This window comes from Ranitomeya imitator, chromosome 6, assembly GCF_032444005.1.
Source record: "Ranitomeya imitator isolate aRanImi1 chromosome 6, aRanImi1.pri, whole genome shotgun sequence".
Taxonomy (NCBI): Eukaryota; Metazoa; Chordata; class Amphibia; order Anura; family Dendrobatidae; genus Ranitomeya; species Ranitomeya imitator.
Genome location: NC_091287.1, coordinates 417,408,715 through 417,421,220, shown reverse-complemented (window position 1 = coordinate 417,421,220; position 12,506 = coordinate 417,408,715). Strand labels below are relative to the sequence as shown.

The 12,506-nt window shown below is 45.6% G+C and overlaps 1 protein-coding gene across 2 annotated transcripts in view; it reads right to left on the bottom strand.

Annotated features, from left to right (window-relative positions):
* DTNA (dystrobrevin alpha) overlaps positions 1-11,971 on the bottom strand; it is a 450,665-nt gene extending 438,694 nt beyond the window's left edge. The window contains exon 1 of one of the 2 annotated variants that reach the window (XM_069731276.1): positions 11,763-11,971. The gene's annotated coding sequence lies outside the window, so the exon portion shown is untranslated. Of the gene's footprint in view, positions 1-8,376; positions 8,582-11,762 lie in introns of those variants that run through there. The other variant, XM_069731277.1, reaches the window with a different exon arrangement.
* Positions 11,972-12,506: the final 535 nt, after the last annotated feature.

The window sequence follows — 12,506 nt, the reverse complement described above, 5'->3', positions numbered from 1 at the left end:
GAACTAGAGCCTGGCTGGAGGTCACATGAATCAATTCCTCACAGAGAACGATGTGCCTGCACTCACTGCAGTGCCTTCCGGGATGGGGCACCGCAGCAGAGTAAAAATGTGTGCGGGTGCTGCGGTCACCTGACCAGGATGGGGGTAGGTAGGAGCACTCATGAACCCCTACAGCGGCAGACAGGCATGTGAGGTGTCGCAATACTGGCTGCAAGACCCTAATAGGAGCCAGCATCAGGCGTGTAATGCGAGGAGCTATGGTGATGGTGAACTACAGATACCAGGGAGGGAGCCTCTGCATGCCATGCAGTGTAGAGGTGTGTGGGACGGGGGTGTGAGGAAAAACACAGCAGAAAACGGGCAGCTGTACCATCACCAGGGCTTAATACTAATGCATTGCAGCAGCTGCCATGATAAAAGGGGCAATGAACTGGTGAGAGTAACCACCATGGAGGGGGACTGCCTAGTAATATAACTGCACTTGAAGGAAGTTTGTATAGGGCGCTTGTCACATGCTGCGCCGCCACAGTGAGAGGCGCAATCCTGCAGTATTCTGCATCGTCACTGGTCCGCCTCCTACAGCTATGGGTATATTCTGTGATTACTTTACTTGACGTACCTTTGATTCGGTATGATAACATCTGTACTCCTATTTTTCATGATATATTGTGTTGATTTATCTACTATATAATTGTCTAAGGGTCACTTCTGTCTTTCTGTCTGTCCTTCTGTCTGTCTTTCTTGCTGTCACGGAAATCCCAAGTCGCTGATTGGTTGCGGCAAAACGGCTCCCTACTCCCCTGCAGTCAGTGCCCCCTCCAGTCAGCGCTCACACAGGGTTAATGGCAGTGTTAGCGGACCGTGTTATGCCGCGGTGTAACTCAGTCCGTTAATGCTGCTATTAACCCTGTGTGACCAACTTTTTACAATCAATAGTAAAAAGATCTAATGTTAAAAATAATAAAAAATCATTATATACTCACCTTCCGGTGCCTTTCCCAGACCGCTACATCATCATCTCGCGAGACCGCAATGCACTCTTGGGACCGGAACATCGTGAGGAGCGTCGGTAAACGCTTCATCTGGATCTGGGGGCCGACGGAAGGTGAGTATATAACTATTTTTTATTTTAATTCTTTTTTTAACAGGGATATGGTGCCCACATTGCTATATAGTACGTGGGCGTGTGTTAGATACTCCCCTCACTTCTTGTAACCTACAAGTGTACAAAGATATTATGCAGTCACAATGCGACAAGTGGGCCTGTGTAACTTCAAATGCCAGGGCTGAATTTTAGTCCCAGTCCAGCCCTGCCCTGAATAAAGACATACATACATTCTAATATGCAAAAGTGTATAAAATAAACAACTTTATTTCTTACATTTCACCAGAACACCTTACTATGCTTAAGATCAATCAAATTCAACACATCATACATGTTTACTACTTGGACAACCCCATCTCAATCAGCATATTTGTATCAGTTAAACAACACTATACTTACCTCTGGTGTTGGCATTCGCGTCCCAATGTTATGACACGTGTGTCCTGCACTCAATCAGAGCTGGCTTCACGCTCCCTGCCATCAGATGTATCAGACATCAAGAGGAAGTGAACCACTAGCCGCAGCTCTGACTTCCTCTTGAGGTCTGATTCGTTCAGGGAGAGTGACGCCAGCACTGATTGTTAGGTCACATGAGCCCTGCACCCAATCTCAAGAGAACCAGTGCAGACACCGCTGGAAGGGTTCTGGCACCGGTGGCGAGTATAACTTATTTTACTGGCGCAAACATGCCCTTTTAAAGGGGGTTTCCACTTGAAGGAAAGTGGACCACAAACACCCGTATGTTAGTTAAAATAACAAATAGAGCAGGTGCGCCCCCTCCCCGGGTCCAGTGGTGTCTCCACGCTGCTACTTAGGTAATGGCATTTTGGCTGCAGCAGTGTGACAACACATCACCACTGCAGGCGATCACTGGGCTCATCAGCTTGGCTGCAGTAGTACGAATGAGCCGCTGAGCTCAGCGATTTGCTGCGGTGATGTGCGTGGTCAAAGTGACGTAACTGCTGCTTCAAAACACACCGCGACCTGAGTAATGGTGATGAAAAGCTGGCACTAGACCTGGGGAGGGGGAATACCTGCTCTGTTTGTTATTTTAGGCACATAAGAGCATTTGAGGTCTACTCTCTTTCAAGTGGAAAATTGCTCTAGTGACCTAAAGGATTTCCATTTGCCAGTGATGTTCAACAAGAAGATTTTGCCCTACAAAATCTACACAGTAGAAGAAATCTCATGTAACTGTACCCATAGCCATTTAATAAAGATATACAAATAACCTAAAATTATTTTAGACCATATAATCTGGTAACATGTAAGCCGCTTTACTCCAGCACATAACTTATGTATCAAAGAGCCTTTCTACTTCACAATATGACACAGTTAATTGGAATCCTGTCATCGCACACAGGTTGAACTGGAATGCAGCTTAATTATTCATGTGTTATTTTCAGACCTCATCTAATACCTATACACTGACAAATTTAATATTAAAACTCACATTTGCTTAGATAAAAAGGACCCTGTGTGCATAGTGGGAGACCCGTCAGTCAGGGCGAGGGGGCGGGAAGAAGCCACCAAGGACTTGCCTAGGACTAGTCATTCTAGATGAGCAGGTTAGCTTATATCTAGTATATTTTCTATGAAACACTGCATTCCCTAGTAATACATATCTGGCTGCAACAAAGCGGCTGCTGTCCAATATGTGCAGCCTGAAATTTGGGCAAAATTAATCAGATAATAGGGGTCCCTTGAAATGAGGCATTAGAAACACTGGATTCCAAAGACATACTGATAGGGATTCTAGATTGTGAGCCCCATTGGGGACAGTGATGATAATGTGTGCAAAACTGTAAAGCGCTGCAGAATATGTTAGCGCTATATAAAAATAAAGATTATTATATTATTATTATATTATTATGTTCCATGTACACCAGACATATTAGATTACATATGCATCCTTAAAATTTACAAATGTATTCTATGGCCCAGTCATGTGGAAATGAAGATGCCAGAACTAAATCAAAAAGATTTGCAAATAAGATTAAACCAGCAGCCACCAAATATAAGATCTCTGCGAGCGATGAAGAAAAGGACAGCAGGAGCGGAATGGATCAGATCTCACCTGAACGTCTGGTACACAGCACAAGGAAAGCAACAAGCAATAAGGAATGGGGGCCATTTACTGAGACTTGCTCACATGACATTTTAAACATTTTGTTGGGTTGTAGTTTTTGGATTTTATTTATTCTATAAGGGGCTTTTCCACTGTAAACATTTAGGGTACAATAAGCACACAGCACATTCTCGGGAGTACTTTGCTTCGGGGTTTTTTCACTGACCTATAGACTTGCATTCCCGATTTCGATCTGACACATAGGAAAAAACAAAAATAGAAATCTTACAATTTTCACACTAGCCTTTTGGGCTATCTTAGACTCATACTCTGTTCATTCAGTGAGACTTCTCAGGAGTCTTATTATCATCAAATGCTTTTATTGCAATGACTAGGCTTGAGCGAAACGGATCGTACAAATTCAAAAGTCGACGACTTTTGGCAAAGTCGTGTTTCATGAAACCCGACCCTAGTGTGGGATAGGCCATGCGGTCGGCGATCTTCGCGCCAAAGTCGCGTTTCGTATGACGCGTTTGGCGCCATTTTTTCAGCCAATGAAGGAGCGTGGGCAGAGTGATGACATAGGTTTTAGGGGCGTGGACGCCTATCGCCATCTTGTCGCTTGTGCGCTGTAGCGATTTGCAATGTGTAACACCAGCTTTTCTGTTGAGGGATGGAGGGGAGAGAGGGAGAGAGGGAGAGAAAAAAAAAAAAGATTCAAATTGACTTTGCATTGGGTTTCGTGTTTCGGACGATCCCCGACTTTTCGCCATAATCGGCCGATTTCACTCGACTTGACTTTTGAGATAGTCGGGTTTCGCGAAACCCGACTCAACCCTAAAAAACTAAAAGTCGCTCAACCCTAGCAATGACAGTTAACACTTCTATATACAGCTGGTAACGCAATAGCATTCACAAGACCAGCTCCCCCTGCCTCCACAATGAGCTTTGCACACACTTATTAGAGCTTCAATACAAACGATAAGAGTTCTGTGTCAGTTTATGGCTGTTGCTGTACATGTAGTTTTCCTGAAACAGCAGGAAGTCTCAATCTACAAAAGCTCTAGTGAAAATAGTGGATTAAAAAAAAAAAAATTAGCAAAAAAAATAAAATAAATTAAAGCATGAATTTAACACAAAAACCTGATTTATATAATACATCAGTTTAAGATGACACATTCCCTTTAAGAATAAAAACATTAAAAAAAAAGAAAAAAAAAAAAGGATCTAGACAATACAGACATATACACGCAAAACAAGCCAGTGGTATAGGTTGGGTGGGCTTTCCAACATATACACTATACAGTACTGGGACACTTCTTAAAAAGGGAACCTGTCACCAGGTTTGGCCAATATAAGATACGGCCACCACCTTTCAGGGCTGATATACAGTATTCTATAATGCTGTATATATGCCCCCAACCCGACCTGCGGGGCAGTCCGGGCCGATGGGTGTTTCTCGTCTTGGTCCAGCTCCTCCCATCTTCTTGCGACGCCGCCCTCCTTCTTGCTTCGTGTGGATGACGCGTCTCCTCAGCACCACACTCCGGCGCAGCCGCACGTCTCTGTTCTGTTGAGGGCAGAGCAAAGTACTGCAGTGCGCCGGTGCCGGGAAAAGTCAAAGCGCCCCAGCGCATGAGCACTGCAGTACTTAGCTTTGCCCTCGACAGGACAGAGAAGTACACCTGCGCAGGAGCGCGATGCTGAGGAGACTGTGTGGATGACGAAGGGACACGTCATCCACACGAAGCAAGAAGGATGGGGATGGTAAGAAGATGGGAGGCTCCGGACCAAGACCAGCGATGCCCATCGGACCAGATCGCTCCGCAGGTGAGTATAATAAAAGTTATTTTTCTTCTCTTACAGGTCGGGTTGGGGACAGATATACAGCATTATTGAATATTGTATATCAGCCCTGAAAGGTGATGGCCGTATGTTATATCGTCCAAACCTGGTGACAGGTTCACTTTAATCACGGTGTTCAGTTTTTTTCCTTCAGTCTCATTATATAACCCGAGCCTCGGACCATACAGTCTGCTTTACAAACATTTGTGAAACAATGGCTCATTGTAAAGAGCTCATTAAATGCGAGTGTGGTACTGTAAGACGATCCCACCGTTGTAATAAGTCAGCTTGAGAAATGTCTTCCTTTCTAAATATTCTTTCATTGAGGGAATGATTCATACGCAGTGTCTGTTCTGCAGATTTTTCTGCAGCGATAACCAGTGATGGCAGGAAAAACGATGCGCACAGTACTTGTGTTTTTTCCCCCATTCATTTGAATGTTGAAGATTTTTAAAACATGTGGAAATAAAACGCAGCATCAATGAGATTTTTGAAAGCTGATTTACTTTCCGAGTACAATAAAACACTTTTTTTTCGGAAACAAAAAATAAAAAAACACTGCAAACACGCCATGTGTGAACATACCCTGTTAGCAGTATTATCGAAAAGGGAGAATGTTTATCAACCACAACAACTCAGACACAAAGTGGCAGACCCGTACGGCTGGAGATCACTGGTCACCCAGATTGATAAGGTGAGAGATAATAAAGGTATCGGTGCCAAACCTTCCCCACATATACAGTCCACAGTACACCTATCCTCGCACTCTATGACGAAGAAACTTTATAGGGCTTACTTTTGTATCCATGTTCCACTGTACACAGTTTTATAAACATTCTCGTCCAATATACATGTACTCAATTCTTTAGACATCAGTTAAAGTCTGTACTCCTGTGGCTCATATCGCACAAATGGTCACAATCCGAACAGCTGTTTCCAGCCACCGTATTTGTATACAAGTAAGGATACAAAAGGTTTCTACATGTTATATAAAAGCCCATATAGCACACGCCAGTGCCCAACCCCAGGTTTCGCCTTTACAGCTTCTTCTGGGGCAGAACATTAGCCGTTTCACTTTCGAGATCTTTTTATCCTTACATGTATACAATGGTGGTGAGTGACGAACGGCTCTTCAGACTGACCATTTGTTTGTGCATTTTTGAGCCACAGGAGAATGATTGAATTGATTGTACAATAAAGGATTTGCAGACCTTCCCTTATTTCTACTATTGGTGCTCCATTACAATTGGAGTTTTTTGCGTTTAACAATCTCCAAATTATCATCGGTAGTATTACAAATTTTTAAAGAACTACTTGCTCTCCACCAAAGCATAGTGATCAGAGGATCACAAATTGTCACAGCACTTCATTAGCAGCTCTGTAGAGTTGTATTCCACTTGTTTCAGTGTTTTTGTTACTTACAAACAGCAGCAAAAGTGATAAATATTGATACCAGTATTTGGGTATTTCCCAGCTAATAAGGTAGACTAAATCTTCTGACATTGAGACATTGCATTTACTACTGATTATCTCCGAGGAAGGGTTCTCAAACTACATTTTTTTATCTCGTTTTTGACTCTGGAGTTTCTGTCTGAATACCAAAGAAGCTGTACTCAGATAGGTTCCCATTGGAAATATGGATTTTGATCATTAAAATACAAAATATGAAACTCTACTTTCTGGAGGTGTCCATCTTTTAAAGGGAACCTGTCACCCCGAAAATCGCGGCATCAGGGGCTTATCTACAGCATTCTGCAATGCTGTAGATAAGCCCCCGATGTTACCTGAAAAAGGAGAAAAAGACGTTATATTATACTCACCCAGGGGCGGTCCCGCTGCTGGTCAGGTCGGATGGGCGTCTCCGGTCCGCTGCGGCGCCTCCTATCTTCTTTCCATGACGTCCTCTTCTGATCTTCAGCCACGGCTCCGGCGCAGGCGTACTTTGCTCTGCCCTCTTGAGGGCAGAGGATAGTACTGCAGTGCGCAGGCGCCGGAAAGGTCAGAGGCCCGGCGCCTGCGCACTGCAGTACTTTGTCTGCCCTCCACAGGGCAGAGCAAAGTACGCCTGCGCCGGAGCCGTGGCTGAAGATCAGAAGAGGACGTCATGGAAAGAAGATGGGAGGCGCCGCAGCGGACCAGAGACACCCATCCGACCTGACCAGCAGCGGGACCGCCCCTGGGTAAGTATAATCTAACGTCTTTTTCTCCTTTTTCAGGTAACATCGGGGGCTTATCTACAGCATTACAGAATGCTGCAGATAAGCCCCTGATGCCGGTGGGCTTACCTCACCCACGATTTTCGGGGTGACAGGTTCCCTTTAACACAGACACGATAGTCATGCAGCAGAGGCATACACTTTAATAGGGGTGAAAGGGAAGTGTCCAAAATTGATATATTTTTGTTGCATATTTGAAAGTGAAACATTTGTGGACATTTTGGCTGGGTTGGGATGTGCTGCCCTATTTGTTTTCCTAAAGGAGCAGCAGTCAATATGCCCATACAATGGTCCACCGCACAGTATTCTTTTTTTTTGGCCATTACCTCCATACAGACATATACCAGGAATGTGGGGTGAACAGAGCCGTAGCTGCACATGTTAATATAGCCTAAACTTATTTACTTGATCTAAAGATCAGCAAGGCATTTTTTTTAAATAGTTGTGAAAGCTGCAAGATCCATATGATTTTTTTGGGTGCAGATCTGCCACTGCGTATGTCCCTGTGGACACTTTCAGATTTGGTGTGAATAGTTTCCACAACACGTGAACATACCCTATGGCTGGGTTCACACAGTGTTCTGCTGGCTGATGTTTTATAGTACTTGATTTTTTGAGGATACAAATGCTGCAGCATGTGTCTACAGTAAAATACTAGAAAACTACACATTTCACAATCCTTTACTACCTGACATAGGGAGCCATCATAAAGGATGTCTTCTATTAAAGATTCTAGAAGATTTATAGTACTTTTATGTATGGCAAAAGCAGTCCAACCCATGTGAGCCCCGACACGTCTCACACCTTATTCCTTTACCAACATCATTTTCAATTCCATTATGAACACTGGACTGACCTAGATACAGAAATACTCCATTATTTGGTGTAGTGAACACAACTGCTCTATGGCATGTGTGAAGAAATACAGCAGCCATTCTATAAGGCAAAAAAAATACATCTATAAGATGATATCACCATGACTCATAAGAGGTAAGAATCTCTACAGACTAGAAAAAGTAGCCGGATTACATAATTGTGCATGGAGCATGACAATGCACTGCCGTTCTCTTAAATCACAGGTGACAGCCCCCACTCCCACCAAAGCATACAGAGTAGTAAGCCACTGCAGGATCTGCACTCACCATTGCTTCTTCCCTGTACATAGCGCGGACAGGATGGTGATCCTTGCTATACAAGCAGTGATATAACGCAATGCCAGCCCAAATACAAACTCATCCTCAAATGTTTGTATAAGGCTGCGGAGAGCGAAATCCATCACGAAGAGAAGCTGGCGCTGATGTAATAGCAGCCACCCATTCTCCTTCTCACACTGACGTCACCTCCATTAGCCCACTGTGAGGCTCGGAGTGTGTGCCTACACGTACAGAGCCAATACTATAAGCAGACGACACACACACAGCCACAAGACGGGATTACACACGTACCATCGTGTGCACAGTATATGGCCTCCAGACTGACCTACATAGATCTCATATACGGAGCCATCAGAGCTAAGAATCACCCAACTGTACCCCAACAGCTATAAGAAAACACACTGTGTATGTCTAGGCATAACATGATAGGGGTTACACACAGGAGCCATCAAATCCATGGTAAAGTGTATATCCTCCAGGCACAGTACCTGCATATATAATGACCATGTGTACATCACACATCCACGCACAACCATATATACAGCATGTACCTATGCACACACACATATATATCTAATATATAAAGGTGTGTGCGTGCGTGCGTGTGCGTGCGTGCGTGTGCATATGTCCGGGATTGGCATCTGCACCGTCGCAGCTACAGCCACAAGATTTTGCACAGTCACACGTCTGGACCCCGAGAGCGTCATAGGCTATGTTGTGAGGCGAAATTTTAACCCCGCGCGTTCCAATTCACCAAAGAATTTTGCCCCTATCTACATAATGGGGAAAAAGTGAAAGTAAAAGTGTTGGAGGCAAATTGACAGCTGCCAGATGTGAACAAGGGGGACTTAAAGAATGACAGCGATGGCGCCAAAGAGTATATACCGTACAGCTGCTAAGGTGGGGCCCCGACATGGGTTACTCACCACACACAGGGATATGAACACACACACAAAATGCGCCACACACTACCACGTGCTTGAACATATATACCAGGGGTGTCAAACTGCATTCCTGGAGGGCTGCAAACAGGTCATGTTTTCAGGATTTCCTTGTACTGCACAGGTGATAATTTAATCACCTACACAAATAATGAGTTGGTGATTAAATTATCACCTGTGCAGTACAAGGAAATCCTGAAAACATGACCTGTTTGCAGCCCTCCAGGAATGCAGTTTGACACCCCTGATATATACCACCCTCAGCACACATTTCACCACACATACACCAACCTCGCCACATAAAAGTCGAAACACAAAAGTCGCCACTCAAAACTCCCCACGTGCAAAATTCGCCACATGCAAAACTAGGCTCACGCAAAACTCGCCACACGTGCAAAACTCACCTCATGGAAAACTCGCCACACGCGGGAAAAATTGCCACATGCACAAAAGTTGCAACACATGCAAAAGTTGCCTCACACAAGACTTGCACCTATTCAAAACGCACCACACAAAACTCACCACGCGCAAAACTCTCCATGCGCAAAACTTGCTGCACACAACTTGCTACACTAACCTGTCACATGCAACTCGACACAAAAAGTTGCTACACACATGTCTAATACAGGAGGAGATGACACAGATATATACTATATACAGGAGGAGATGACATACAGGTATATACTATATACAGGGGGATGACACATGTATATACTATATACAGGAGCAGATGACACACGTATATACTATATACAGGAGGAGATGACTTACAGATATATACAGGAGCAGATGACACAGGTATATACTATATACAGGAGGAGATGACACATAGGTATATACAGGAGATGACATACAGCAGGTATATACTATATACAGGAGGAGATGACATACGGGTATTGATCGAAGGACCTTCGATGACGTCACGGTCACGCGACGTCATCGAAGGTCCTTCGCTCAATGCATCCTTAGAAACGGAGGCCGCCGCTTGCACCGCCGAGAGCTGCGGGCCGTTGGAGGGTAAGTATATCCCTATTTTTTTTTATTCTTTTTTTTACATGAATATGGATCCCAGGGCCTAAAGGAGAGTCTCCTCTCCTCCAGATCCTGGGAACCATACAGGACCACTCCCTGCACACGCCGTACCCAGAGTATAAGACGACCCCCGACTTTTGAGATGATTTTCAGGGGTTAAAAAGTCGTCTTATACGCCGGAAAACACAGTATTTACAGGGGAGATGACATACAGGTATATACTATATACAGGAGATGACATACAGGTGTATACTATATATAAGGGAGATGACAAACATGTATATACTGAGGGGGAAATGAGAGGTGTGAGGTGAAAATGAAAAAGGTGTGAGTGCAAAATGAGAGGAGTGAGGGAAAATAGTGGAGTGATCGGAAAGTGACAGATGTGAGGTTGAAATGACTAGTGTTAGTATATTACATATAAACACACCCAGCAAGTACCTACACATATACAACATAGGGACCATGTACACACACACAGCACGTACCTACATAAATACAATGTAATAACCATACAAGTACCACGTAACTACCTACATATAATGGATATCCAGCATGTATAGTCACACACAATATATATATATATACACATAGATATACACACACGCACAGCATGTACCTATATACACACACACACAGGTGCTATATGTAGCATATACACACACATATGACCATGTATCCAGCATGTATGTATGTATATATATATATATATATATATATATATATATATATATATATATATATATATGTGCGTATGTGTATGTACTGTATATATTGTATCCATTAGTCACCCCCACACAGTGCTCCTGTGCAGTGGCCCCATGCCTGACACACTGGGCAGGCACAGAGCAGGAACACAGGGGAAACAGGCTGGAACACTGGGCAGGCAGGCAGGCTTATATGGCAGCCAGGCACACAGGGCAGCCAGGCAGGCACGCAGGGCAGCCAGGCAGGCACGCAGGGCAGCCAGGCAGGCACGCAGGGCAGCCAGGCAGGCACGCAGGGCAGCCAGGCAGGCACCCAGGGCAGCCAGGCAGGCACACAGGGCAGGCAGCTCCGGGCTGAGTGGAGCAATGTCTATATACGGTGTGGAAGGATGTCATGCAGGAGTTGATCACTAGGTCTGCGGGGCACAGGGAGGGTTGGCAGCAGGGATCACCTCCAGATTCCTGTCCTCATATACTCCCCATTGACCCCATCATGGCTGCATTATGTACCTCGGAGCAGCACAGCAGCCGGGGGCGGGTTACCCTCCGCCGTGATAATGCAGTCCGTGAGCGGCCATTCGCACACACCGGAGATGCTGCGGACCCTGCTGCCTCCCTGCCTCCGCCTGCTCTGCGCCGTGCACCTGTGCGATCCCGTGCAGGAAGGTCACCGTGTATGCGCCGCGCTCCTTACCGCTCAGGGGGCGCCGCAGACACCGCTCCCGGGACATGCTGTGCACTTCTGCCTACACTCGGGCTTCACGGCTCCTAATCCAACAGTCCGTGCTCTGGAGCAGCCGGCGCCGCCAGTGCTGCCGCTCTTCTCTGTTTACTTTGCCTATTGCATCGCCCTCCCCGCTGCGGTCTCTGCGTCTCCCAGCCCGGCTGCCAGAGTACGTCATGCTATGTGCAGCCTCACCTTGTATTCTCCAACGCGTCTTACGCACAGTGCGCTGCGTCTGCAGACGGCTCTGCCTTCTCCTCACCGCCCAATGGGGAGTGCAGGATACTGGGCTCAGAGCATCTCTGTGGTGTCATGTCCGCAGCTCAGGACTCCGCAGCTCAGGACTCCGGTTCTCAGGACTCCGGTTCTCAGGACTCCGGTTCTCAGGACTCCGGTTCTCAGGACTCCGGTTCTCAGGACTCCGACTCTCAGGACTCCGACTCTCAGGACTCCGGTTCTCAGGACTCCGGCTCCGCTGCCTACACCCGCTCTCACGGCTGGCGGGGCTGATGACCGCTCCTTACTCTCATAATAAATAACAATGGCTGTATATGGGGTAAGCAGAGCCCAGACATCACGTAGGCTTCATTTGTTCACACGTAGCGTTTTTGGGTCGATGATGATGTATTAATAGCACACACCGATTTGTTCCTTTTCCTTTGTGGCTGTTTTGTCAGTTCTTTCAGTGTTTTCCTGCAGTTTTTCCAAGTAGGA